This window comes from Rattus norvegicus, chromosome 13 (assembly GCF_036323735.1).
Source record: "Rattus norvegicus strain BN/NHsdMcwi chromosome 13, GRCr8, whole genome shotgun sequence".
NCBI lineage: Eukaryota > Metazoa > Chordata > Mammalia > Rodentia > Muridae > Rattus > Rattus norvegicus.
Window position 1 is genome coordinate 81,520,753 of NC_086031.1, and position 12,645 is coordinate 81,533,397.

Here is a 12,645-nt window from a genome sequence, read left to right on the forward strand (position 1 = left end):
TTAATAATTTATAAATAATAAAAAGACGATCATGTTCCGTGAGCACCAGAGGTGTGAAGGACACGTCAACTGATGTGACAGATTCCAGAAAGGCATAGAGTGAGGCCAGCTTCAGGAGCCTTACGCAGTGCTGTAACGGCTGTTGGGCTCAATCCTCTCCTCGGTGTCCTCTCTCTTCCAGTCACTGGCTCTCTCCTCCTCCTCTCCTCCCCATGACTCTGTGCTTGAAGTTCTCAGGCTGACTGTTATGGGAGCCCAGGCTCACATGGTAGCTCCAGGATTACCCACCTCACCCGGGTTTTCAACGAGGAATTTCTGATGGGCCATGCATCAATCAGCCTTTCTCAGCACAGTGGTAAAAAGTAAATTGGAACCCAGCCCCTCTCTGGGCTAACATGCAGACACTTTATAATGCCTTTTAATATTAATATAACATACTAACATGGGGAGGGGTGACGAGGTGGTTGTTCTTCTAGAGGACTCAGGATTGATTCTCGGCACCCACCTGTAACTCCAATTCCAGGGTGTCTGCTCTCCTCTGCCAACCTCTGTGGGCACCAGGCACTCACACAGTGTACACACATGTGCAAGAAAAACACCCAACACATAACATAAAATAAAAATTATAAACAAATAACATGAGAATTTTTTGTTTATATTTTTAAGATTTATTTATTTATTTTATATATAAGTACACTGTAGCTGTCTTCAGACACACCGGAAGAGGGTATCAGATCTCTTTACAGATGGTTGTGAGCCACCCTGTGATTGCTAGGGTTTGAACTCGGGACCTCTGGAAGAGCAATCTGCACTCTTAACCACTGAGCCATCTCTCCAGCCCCCAGGAAGATGTTATCTCCTGGTAATAGATTAAGAAATATACAGCAGCCAATTGTGTGACTACAGCTGTGTAAAAGCTAGGTGTAAAATCTGGACAGCAAACTAAACTAAACTAAAGTTTAAAACCTGCAAAATGTGAATGCTATTCTTAGGGTGAGGTAATTTCTGATTTTTCTCCTGTCTTCTTCCTTTGCATTATTATTGCTTTTGTTGTGGCATTTGTTTCTACCTCCCCCTCTGCTGTCTCTTCCAGAAGTCTTTTTTTTAAAGTGTTTATTTTGCAGACTTGAGAGATGATTCAGTGGTTAAGAGTACATACTGCAGAAGAACAGAATTTCCTTCCCAGCACCCACAGGGGTCAGCTCATAAGTGCCTGTAATTCTAGATTCAAGAGGTCTGGCGCCCTCTTCTGGCCTCTGTGAGCAGTGCACTCACATGCACATGCATATGCTTGCATACACATATTTCTTATGCTTTTAATTCTAGGAGTTCATTACTTTTCTGGGGGTTTGTTTTGTTTTTATCACAGTATACTGTACTTGACTAATGTTTTTTCTTATGTTTGTGGTAATATAGTGTGGTTTTGATAACTTTTTCTGTTCTCTGAAGAACTATCAGTTTTCTCTAGAATTCTGTTTCTTTATTGTTTCCCAGTACTGACTTTTTTTTAACCTTTCCTCAAATAAACTCCAATAGTTCATCTTGTGTCCAATACTTCATCTTCTGTCCTCTAATTTCATGACAGAAATGATCCTCAGCTCTTGAGCTTCACCATAAATGCGGGTGGGGCAGACTCTTTATTGAGAACTCCCTGAATGTCAGTGTGTATTCAGGGAAGAATCCCTTGTTGTCCTTCCTGAAAGAAACAGAACGAGAAAATTCAGAGAAGGGAGACATGATGATGGATCCATGGGTACTCAGCTTGGTCAGTGAACACACACACTCTCTCTCTCTCTCTCTCTCTCTCTCTCTCTCTCTCTCCTCACACCTTCCTTTGATTTATGAAAATTAATTAATTTCATTTTGTGCTTCCCAGTTACCACATTTAAAAATCTTAGTCACGGACTGGTAAGGTGGCTCAGTGGGTAAAGGTGCTTACCACCGTGCCTGAGTGCTTGCCACCGTGCCTGAGTTTGACCCCTGAGATCCCTGAGAAAAAGCCAATTCTTTGACCCTTACATATGTATGGCATGCACACACATTTACACAAACAATTAATTAACTAGTTAGCCAATTAATCAATATCTCAGTCATTTCATTTTCAAGGACTGAAGGGAATATAAATAAGACTCAGCCGACTCACCATTCCCAACTTAAAATCTCACTTCAAATCTTTGTTTTAAGCTTCGCAAAATAAATAACGTACTGTGTTTACAATTGGGGAATACAAATTTTAAATGATTAATTAAATATTTATAAGGAAAAAACTCCTCAAATGAGATTGCAAATAGTGAGAAACATTAATATGCTATTCACATATTTACATATATAAATTTACAAGTGTCCTTAATCATGAAAATGTTAAAATTTACATATAGTAGAACTGCAGTTAAGAGTATACCTGAGCAACATTTTTCATATTTTTATTATCATATATATTTTACTAATTTATAGTTGAAGAAAAGAAGGGAGGGGTTGAGAGAGGAAGGACAGAGCTTTTGGGTTTAGCATTATAAAAAATAAAAAATTCAACCATAAAATTCTCACTTGTAGATATTAAATTTCTGAATATTTGAGGGAAAGTATTGAATAGCAAGAAAACATCATGAAAGTAACCAACAGCTTTCTGTTCCTATTTAAGTCATGCTTCACAGGATGAAACCATTATCTGGCACCATTACATGTTAAGAACATGTAGCTAGGGAGGCCATAGGACCTTGTGGAGAACTAACACTATTATTTTGCTAGGTTGACATGTATCAAATCTACCCCTAATAACTTATAGTTATACCCATGAAATAATGAGAGCTCTCCTCCCTCATCAACAGATAGTAATTAACACAGAGACCCACACTGGTCAAGGCACAGAAAATAAGACTGTAGAATACTCAGCCCTAAATGGAACACATATACTGTTCCCTTTACTGTAATCTATGCACCTTCTCCTAAGGCTCAGGGATCACTGCAGATGAGGTGCCAAAAAGAGTGTAAAAGCCGAGGAAACCCTATCTTCTAGGCACGACAGTGCAGCTGCACATAGGAACCTCCAGAAGTCACAACAGTGTGCACATCGCTTGTGCAAACTTAAGACAGACTGAATCCAAGCTGGGGAAGGGGAGTTGGGCATAAGATACCACCATTAGCCATGGAGGGACTGACAGTGTTAGCTGCTGGGAGATGGAGAATCAGTTTCCCCAGAAAGTTCAATCCTTGGTAAGGTGACCGTGCTCCCAGAGAAGGCTACCCATTCAAGAATAGTCAGGTAGCACACACTGGTCTTGATTGGTTTAAAAGAAAAGAAAAGGACACAGAGTTGGAAGGAGGAGGCGTGGATATGGAAAGAGTTGGGGTGGGGTGAGTATAATCAAGCATGAATGGAACTCTCAAAGAACTAATATTTTTAGAAAAGAAAGAAAACACTAAAAGCAAAGCAAGAATGTGCAAGTTCTAAAGTTTCAGAGATGGGAGATGCTTGGATAGTGCTTTGATTTGGACCTGGGGATTATTTAAAATGAAGTATAATACAAAGCAGTGTTTAGTTAGACCATAGGAAATTGCTAGCTCAGGGGAAGTCAGTCTCAGGCAATGGCAAACCTGTCGGATGGCTGTGATGGCGAATGAAACTCTGGCTAGTGCCAGAGGCACCATTTTTGCTCACCACAGTGAAACTCCTAGGAAACCAAACAGAAGTTTAGAACTGATCATTAAAATATAGATATGTTAAAGGCATCGTGTCATTTGACCTAACTCAACTTCTACCTATTTCTAGTTTGGGGAAAGGTTTCGAGGAAATAATAAGCTAATTTATCTTGACATATTATAAGCTGAGTAAATCGTTTAGAAAATGAGCAGGAAAAAATCTGGAAAAGAAAAATAAAGGCACTGCAGAGAGCCAGGAAGTTGGTCGGTGTCAGAAGAAACCATTGCCACCAATGCCGTGCGTGGCATACACTGCTGTGCCTGTTCTAATTAGGAACAACATCACCATACATCTTCTCTATCCCATCAAAATAGGAACATTTGCTTTTTTAATTATCAAACCCACCTAACAGTGTTGATAGTTAAGAGTGTGTTGGCTCTGGAGAGAGTTGAGCAGTTAAGAGCACTGGCTGCTCTTGCAGAGGACCTGGACTCAGTTCCTAACACCATAGAGTGGCTCATAACAATCTGGAACTCCAGTTCCAGGGGGATTGGTGCCTTCTTTTGAGCCCCACGGGCTCCAAACACATGTATGGTACACATACATATGTGCAAATAAAACACTAACACACATTAAAAAAACAAACAATCGGTCTGAGGATGAGGTTCCCATGCAAACCCCTCACTGGTTGGTTGCCTATAAGCCCAGATCCGGATCTCCTGGTTTCTTCACCTATAACATAAGTAAACCATCACAGGGATGGGGATGGCTGGGAAATGAAATAAAACAGCAAGGCGGGAGACAAGTTCACACACAGTGAGAAGTCAATAATGTAAACTTCGATGTCTCCTAAAATAAAATGTTAATAATGCTCATTATAGATTCTTCCTCACTATGATGTGACAGACATCCTAGTAAACACTTAGTGTTTTGTCTTCCTAACAGTTCACTAAGCTAAGTGTAATGCCCACTTGTAGACAAGAAAAACGAGGACCGGAGAAGTGAAGTCATTTGTCCTAGCTTATAAAGAAAGTAGAGAAACGAGCTCTCAACCCGGCACTGTCTTATGCCAGGTCTGGAGCATACATTTTAAAGATGGAATTATCGATGCAACTGACCACAGCTGATCTCACAGAAACTTAGCATGTGACTGTGATCAGTAATGTGTGATAGTTTGTGGAGTCGTTTTATAACGAAAACACTGGAAGATACAATGATGACGGCCATGAACCCATGACCTTGATTCTGAAGCATGCAAGAGGGTTGCGGAAACAGAAACGTAAGCGGTTTTTCTTTGGATGAGGCAATATAAAAAAAAATGTGCTAAACAGAAGAATGAGGTGGGATGCATGAGCGCGGAGGAGGAAGCAATTAATTCTGGCAGAGTGATGGGGAAAGGCTTCGGGGAGGAGCTGTAAATGAGCTGAGCCTTGAAGGTTGCATAGATTTTTGATTAGTGAGACATGTAATGGGCATTCCGTGGTGAGCGCAGGTGAGGAGGTGGGAGCGTGCTGCATGCACAGGTGAGGAGGTGGGAGCGTGCCCCCTGCCTGGGGACCGCACTGGAGAAGACTGCAGCAAGCGCTAATGGCTGCAATGGAAACCGAGACTGTTAAAAAGTGGTAGGGGGTAAACGCAGATCATGAGGTCCCTGAACACTTGTTTAAAAGACTGAGCAGTACTAAGAAGTCAGCAGGGAGCCATTGGGGATTTTATGAAGACAACTCTAGCAGCTGCCTCAGAGACCACTGGGGAAGGTAGATTGACAGAGACGGGAGTGGTAGGGGGATCGGCAGTGAAGTTCAAACAGAGAGTCCGCTTTGTCCTTCCGGGTAGCTCTGTTCTAAATAGTCCCCAAACGCAAACGTGTGTACGTTTACAAAACGTGATCTTGTGGGATCCTGGGGTCCCAAGAATCCCATGAATCCATGGGGATTAAGGATGGCTTATGCTCTAAGATCAAGAATCGACAAATGGGATCTCATAAAATTGCAAAGCTTCTGTAAGGCAAAGGACACTGTGGTTAGGACAAAACGGCAACCAACAGGTTGGAAAAAGATCTTTACCAACCCTACAACAGATAGAGGCCTTATATCCAAAATACACAAAGAACTCAAGAAGTTAGACTGCAGGGAGACAAATAACCCTATTAAAAAATGGGGTTCAGAGCTAAACAAAGAATTCACAGCTGAGGAATGCCGAATGGCTGAGAAACACCTAAAGAAATGTTCAACATCTTTAGTCATAAGGGAAATGCAAATCAAAACAACCCTGAGATTTTACCAGTGAGAATGGCTAAGATCAAAAACTCAGGAGACAGCAAATGCTGGCGAGGATGTGGAGAAAGAGGAACACTCCTCCATTGTTGGTGGGATTGCAGACTGGTACAACCATTCTGGAAATCAGTCTGGAGGTTCCTCAGAAAATTGGACATTGAACTGCCTGAGGATCCAGCTATACCTCTCTTGGGCATATACCCAAAAGATGCCCCAACAGATAAAAAAAGACACGTGCTCCACTATGTTCATAGCAGCCTTATTTATAATAGCCAGAAGCTGGAAAGAACCCAGATGCCCTTCAACAGAGGAATGGATACAGAAAATGTGGTACATCTACACAATGGAATATTACTCAGCTATCAAAAACAATGACTTTATGAAATTCATAGGCAAATGGTTGGAACTGGAAAATATCATCCTGAGTGAGCTAACCCAATCACAGAAAAACACACATGGTATGCACTCATTGATAAGTGGCTATTAGCCCAAATGCTTGAATTACCCTAGATGCCTAGAACAAATGAAACTCAAGACGGATGATCAAAATGTGAATGCTTCACTCCTTCTTTAAAAGGGGAACAAGAATACCCTTGGCAGGGAATAGAGAGGCAAAGATTAAAACAGACACAGAAGGAACACCCATTCAGAGCCTGCCCCACATGTGGCCCATACATATACAGCCATCCAATTAGACAAGATGGATGAAGCAAAGAAGTGCAGGCCGGCAGGAGCCGGATGTAGATAGCTCCTGAGAGACACAGCCAGAATACAGCAAATACAGAGGCGAATGCCAGCAGCAAACCACTGAACTGAGAATAGGACCCCCGTTGAAGGAATCAGAGAAAGAACTGGAAGAGCTTGAAGGGGCTCGAGACCCCATATGTACAACAATGCCAAGCAACCAGAGCTTCCAGGGACTAAGCCACTACCTAAAGACTATACATGGATTGACCCTGGACTCTGACCTCATAGGTAGCAATGAATATCCTAGTAAGAGCACCAGTGGAAGGGGAAGCCCTTGGTCCTGCCAAGACTGAACCCCCAGTGAATGTGATTGTTGGGGGGAGGGCAACAATGGGGGGAGGGTGGGGAGGGGAACACCCATAAAGAAGGGGAGGGGGAGGGATTAGGGGGATGTTTGCCGGGAAAGGGAATAACATTCGAAATGTAAATAAAAAATACTCAAGTTAATAATAATAATAAAAAAGAAAAAGGATGGTATCGGCACCCGAATCTTCTCTTCATTCTAGAGGGCATTCATCTCCTCGGACTTTGCAGGGTGTTGGCATTGTGGGGTGATTAGGGACAGGGAAGGAAACTGAACAGGGGCATTTTATTCCTGCAACCAGAGTAGATCCTAGACTCGAATCCACGGGTGGGGTTTTAGCTGCTGCTGTTCAACAGTATTTCCTCAGCTTAGCAGAGTGTCCAGCACAGTGATCGTTCTGCATTTGCGGAACGAATGGATGGGAGGGCAGAATTACTGCCCAGGGTTTATTTGGAAAGAAAAGATCCCATGCAAACTGAATGAGGAAGGAGAAAAGGAGGATGTTTTAAATGATGTCTCTGAGTAGCAGTGGTTGGTAACTTTCTAGGGAGCCCACGATAGTATCTAACAAACTGAAGAATACATATATATATATATATATACATATATATATAATGTGTGTATATATACGTATATATAATGTGTGTATATGTGTATATATAATGTGTGTATATGTGTATATATAATGTGTGTATATGTGTGTATATATATAATGTGTGTATATGTGTGTATATATGTGTATATACATATACATATATATATATATACATATACATATAATTGCCCTAAATATTTTAGCCAGTTGTGCATGCAATCCACTTTTCTCTCTCTTGCATTACCAAAGAGGATACAAACTCACTGCCATAACTATTTACTTTTGAATCCAAATAATAAAGCAGGTCTGTGGCTCTCTTCTGTTTTTGCCCTTATCAACACAATCTTTCATAGCACACAACGCATGCCATGAGTGAAATAATGTCTCCATGCGGAGAAGCCGAGAGGCTGGTAGAACGAAACAAACTCAGTGAGATAGCTCAGAGCGCAGCCTGGAGAGCTGGAGTAATCAATCTATTCGTGAGCTGCCTGCCTTAGTTTGCTAAACCTCTGTTTCCTTCCACAATTAAATGAGACTTTTAAGTCTACACTCCATGTGAGTGTGTTGGAAATAAAGCTAAGGTGTGTCAAACAGCTCATATGGTACGTAACACACAGCACGCTAATTGTCACTTCAATGGACAATGACACAATGCGATTATAACTTTTCCTATCAAAGTCTATGTAAGGTATTGGAAAAATATTAAAAGATAAGTGATTTAAAACTAAGTCAATTGCTTTCTGAGAAAGGGAGAGAGACAGAGACAGAAACAGAGAGACAGAGAGAGACTTATAGTCAAAATTTAGAAGAAATACAGACTGTATTAGAGTACTTACGAGCAACCCAAATTTTAAAAGTCTACGTCAATAAGCCAAGAGTTCTCAAGGGAAGAAACACAAATGGCCAGTGAACACTAAAAAGTGTTCACTATCCTTAGCCATCAGGAAGACGCAGAGTAAAACTACTTTAAGATTCCATCTCACTCCAGTCAGAATGGCCGCCATCCAGGATACAAATAACAAATGTCGGTGCACACGTGGGGAAGGGGCTGTTGGTGGGAGTATAGACTAGTGTGGCCACTTTGGGAACGAGTCTAGATGTTTCTCACAAAGCTAGAAACCATATGATTCTGCCATATCACTCCTGGGCATGCACCCAAAGGATTCTGTATCCTACTGCAGAGGTCTTTGCATGGCTGTGTTCATTGCTGCTCTACTCACACTAGCTAGGAAATGGAGGCAGTCTAAACGTCTATCAGCTAATGATGGATAATGAAGATATGTTACGTAAATACAATGGAATTTTATTCAGCTATAAAGACAATAAGGTTGCAAAATTTATAGGTAGATATACAGAACTGAAAAAAATATGCTGCATGAGGCAACCCAGACCTAGAAAGGGAAACACCATGTGTTCGCTCTCATTTGTGGATCTTAGCTTTGCTTTTAGTTCTGTACGTTTAATTGGAGTGCCTGTGGAAGCCAGTACACCAGAAAGAAACCATGAAAAGTGTGGTGGTTTTAATAAGTAGGGCCCCATAAGACTCATGTGTTTGAATGCTCGGCCATAGGGAGTGACGCTATTAGGAGGTGTGGCCTATTGGAGGAGGTGTGGCCTTGTTCCAGTAAATGTGTCACTGTGGAGATGGGGCTTTGGGGTCTTAGAAGCTCCAGCTACACCCAATGTGACATACGGTCAATTCTGCTACCTGTAGACCAACATGTGTAATTCTCCAGCACCATGTGTGCCTAGGTGCTGTCATGCTTCCTGCCATGATGATAATGAAACTCTGAAACTGTAAACCAGCCCCAATTAAATGTTTTCTTTTGTAAGAGTTGCCTTGGTCACGTTGTCTCTTCATAGAAATGAAACACAAACTAAGACAAGGGATTAGAGGCAGCTGTAAGATCATGGTGGGGATAGAACATTGGTAAAATAAAAATATAGAAGGGAATACTAAGGGCACTAAGGTATAAACAGGGGTGGCATGGGAGGATGGGAGGAAGACAGGTCAGGGAAGTTAATCAAAACAACTGTGAAAAGCCACCCAGCTACCTATGGTAACACGACTTTAGAATATGATAACTTGAAAGAAACAGTTTGAAGGGAGATAGTCTGCTTGGCTGGATAACACTGCTTCTAGGCACTATGGATTACTGAATCAAACTCCCAGAGTGGGGTGTGGGATACTGCATAGGAGTTGGTGAGAGAGGCCTCAGAGGCCCCTGAAACAACCCAAACTCCTGTCATTCCTCTTGGTTTCCCACCAGAATGGGATGAGTGAGTCTACGGATGAAGGTGTACACACAACTGCGAGATAAAAACAGATCGTAAGATTCAGAACAAACTGAAGCTGAGCAGGGAGCGTCCTCCCTTCTGGTTAGCTTTCATGGGGTTAAAAAGTTCTTTGCCAGCTTCTCTGAGGAGAAAAGGCATCTACAGCTGAAACCAGCCTGCGGGTCTTGTTCACTACAATACTAACCTTCCAGGCAACAAGGCCGTGATTGTTCTGAGGGTAACCAACTACTTTATGCTTGACTTTGAGGACCCAAATCCAGAAACGTGCCACCAAATAACTTGCCTGCTTCCTTAAAAATGTTTAAAGAAATTAAAGTGAAGGTGGCCAAAGGACTGTTCTTGTCAAAACACTTAATCCAAGGCAACCAAAAGCCTTGGGAATTCTGAAGTTGATCCTTTTACTACATGTCGAGCAACTGGGGAAGAAAGTCAGAGGGTAACGCATCAATGTTAATTTATTTTGATAACAGGTGATGTTTTTTGGAAGAGAACTCTCCTGTCTGAAAATACCCAACAGAGGCTGTGTAGATGGAGACTTGCAACCTCCTTTCTCAGAGTCCTGGTGGGACATGCTCTTTATGTTAGTTATTATCTGCAATTGTTTGGAAATAAGGGACACTAAAACGGAATTTCACATAGCTCAGAGACCTCCCATTCCATCCCGTGGGAGGTAAGAAGAGGAATAACTGTGCTAACAGAGGTAAGCTTCACGAGCCTTTCTACCCATTGCTTTTGTTAAGAACTGATCAGGCTTTCTGCTTTCTGTCCTTCCACATTCACTGAAGTGTTAACAACCCCCCCACACACACACACACCGCTTGCCCTCCCTTTATTATGGAGATAGATATCACCCAAGAGAGCAGCTTCTTTTCTTAAGTACTTATGTCAACACGGTTATTTTCCTCTCTAGCCTTCTCAGGAAATACAAGTGTGATGTTAAGCTCCATTTCCCTTTGATCCAAGGCCGAGTCGAGTTCCTTGAGGCTTATAATTTTGTTACATGGTGTGCATCTTGTAAAAGGATCCATAGTAGAGGATTCTGGGACTGGATTCCACCTCTCGGGTATCCTGTGGGATTATTTATAGAGGTGGATGTTTTGGCAAAGGCCATGTCATTCCTGAGATGACAAGAGGGTCTTGACATGGTGAGCAAAGACTGATGAGGAACCAAGTAGCTACCCTGGACCCTGGAGGCACAGGACCGAGGTCCGGAGACGGGCTCAAGGGCTCTGACACCTATCAGAAGATGTTTGATTTGTCTCCCCTTGGTCTGACATGAGATGCAAGGAGCCAGATGGGGCTGACGTGCGCTTTGAGTTGAAAATGTTTTTCTTTCTCAACAAACAGGCCATGATGCAGCCCAATTTGATCATAGTATCTGGGTAGCCTGGACTTAGTAATGTAGCCATCAATCCACCCATTAGCTGCCCACACCCTTCTTCGCAGAGAAGACAGCGTCTCAGAATCCCCCTCAGATTCCCTTCTGCCCCCTCCTAACCACTAGATTTTTTTGTTTTTCCGCATAGCCCTTCCTTTTCTCCTGTCCTATTGTCATGTGTACTGTAACCTCTCTCCACATTTTCCGCATCTTTGATCATGGTCTCTAGGGGCCCCAGCTCTGCTACATTTAAAACTCTCTTTGTGTTGCGCAGAATGGTCTTTAAAAAGAAAGAAAAACTTTACCTTTCTCACCCTTTCTACAGATTTTATGGTGTTACCATCTTCTCAAATGCTCTCCCTTCACTGGGCTGTGCACTACTGGGTGGTCTCTCCTCACACCATCCTCCCAGCATCTTTCTCCATTGTGTCTCTCCCCAGGTTATTCTCATCTCTTTCACTCCGGTCACATACTTCGATCCCCCAAATTACCTCCAGAGCGGGCTCCAAGTGATCCGTGTATCTCCCTGAGGGACAGATGGATGGAATAACCTTCCTCCTACCCTTTACAGGGATCCGTGAAAACCCTAGGTGAGCATCCCCTGAAGGTGCTGACATTCCACAACTATGTATTCAGGTCAGATTTCTGCCTGAACTCCAGATCCGTATTCCCAGCACTGTTCATGGATGACTCAGAGCAGCATGTCCCAAATGGCACCCATCCTTTTCTTCTCTAAACCTCTTTGGCTTTCCTGCAAACCTGTGAACAGCACCACTATTAACTCAGACATCCCAGTAAGACAGCCTACAGTCAGTCATCCTGGGCTCCTCTCTTACATGAATGTCCACTCAGCATCCAGCCACGTTGCCTGTCATTTCTCCATCCTCAAGTCTCCATCACACCCCTCATCTCAGTCTCTTAGGCATATGTCTGGGAAGACACTGTAGCCACTTAGTGTAGACACTAATGCCATTGGCCCTGCCACTAGGTTTGCCTCCCTTCTCTTTGTCTTTCTTAAAGCCCTCCAATGGTCATACTTTCTCGTAAGATGCAGCTTAAACTTTATAATTAAGGAACAGACTAATGTGACTTCAACCAAAACCTCACTGCATCTGATATCCTTTGGCTACCCTCATCACCTTTTCCATTTTGCTCTGTATCTTCCAATGGTATTAACTGTAGAGTTCAAGCTCAGAATAGACACCTGCATCTATACACCTCATCTTCTGGGGTCCCACTATTTCAGCTGGATGTGCTTGGCATGCAAATTCTCTTGTAAACTCTGACTTTGTGTATCCACATCAGAAGTCTGTGACAACTGATTAATAACTTTCTTAGAACATCCAAATTTTTCTCTCAGGCCTTTACTTCCTCATTTTTATATGTATATTCCAATTTATTATTATT

At 42.4% G+C, this 12,645-nt stretch overlaps 1 long non-coding RNA gene across 1 annotated transcript in view; it reads right to left on the bottom strand.

The window, feature by feature from the left end:
* Window positions 1-645: 645 nt before the first annotated feature.
* LOC134481528 (uncharacterized) overlaps window positions 646-12,645 on the bottom strand; it is a 58,480-nt gene continuing 46,480 nt past the window's right edge. The window contains exon 4 of the long non-coding RNA XR_010057093.1: window positions 646-1,696. This is a non-coding gene — a long non-coding RNA (uncharacterized LOC134481528). The remainder of the gene's footprint in view (window positions 1,697-12,645) is intronic.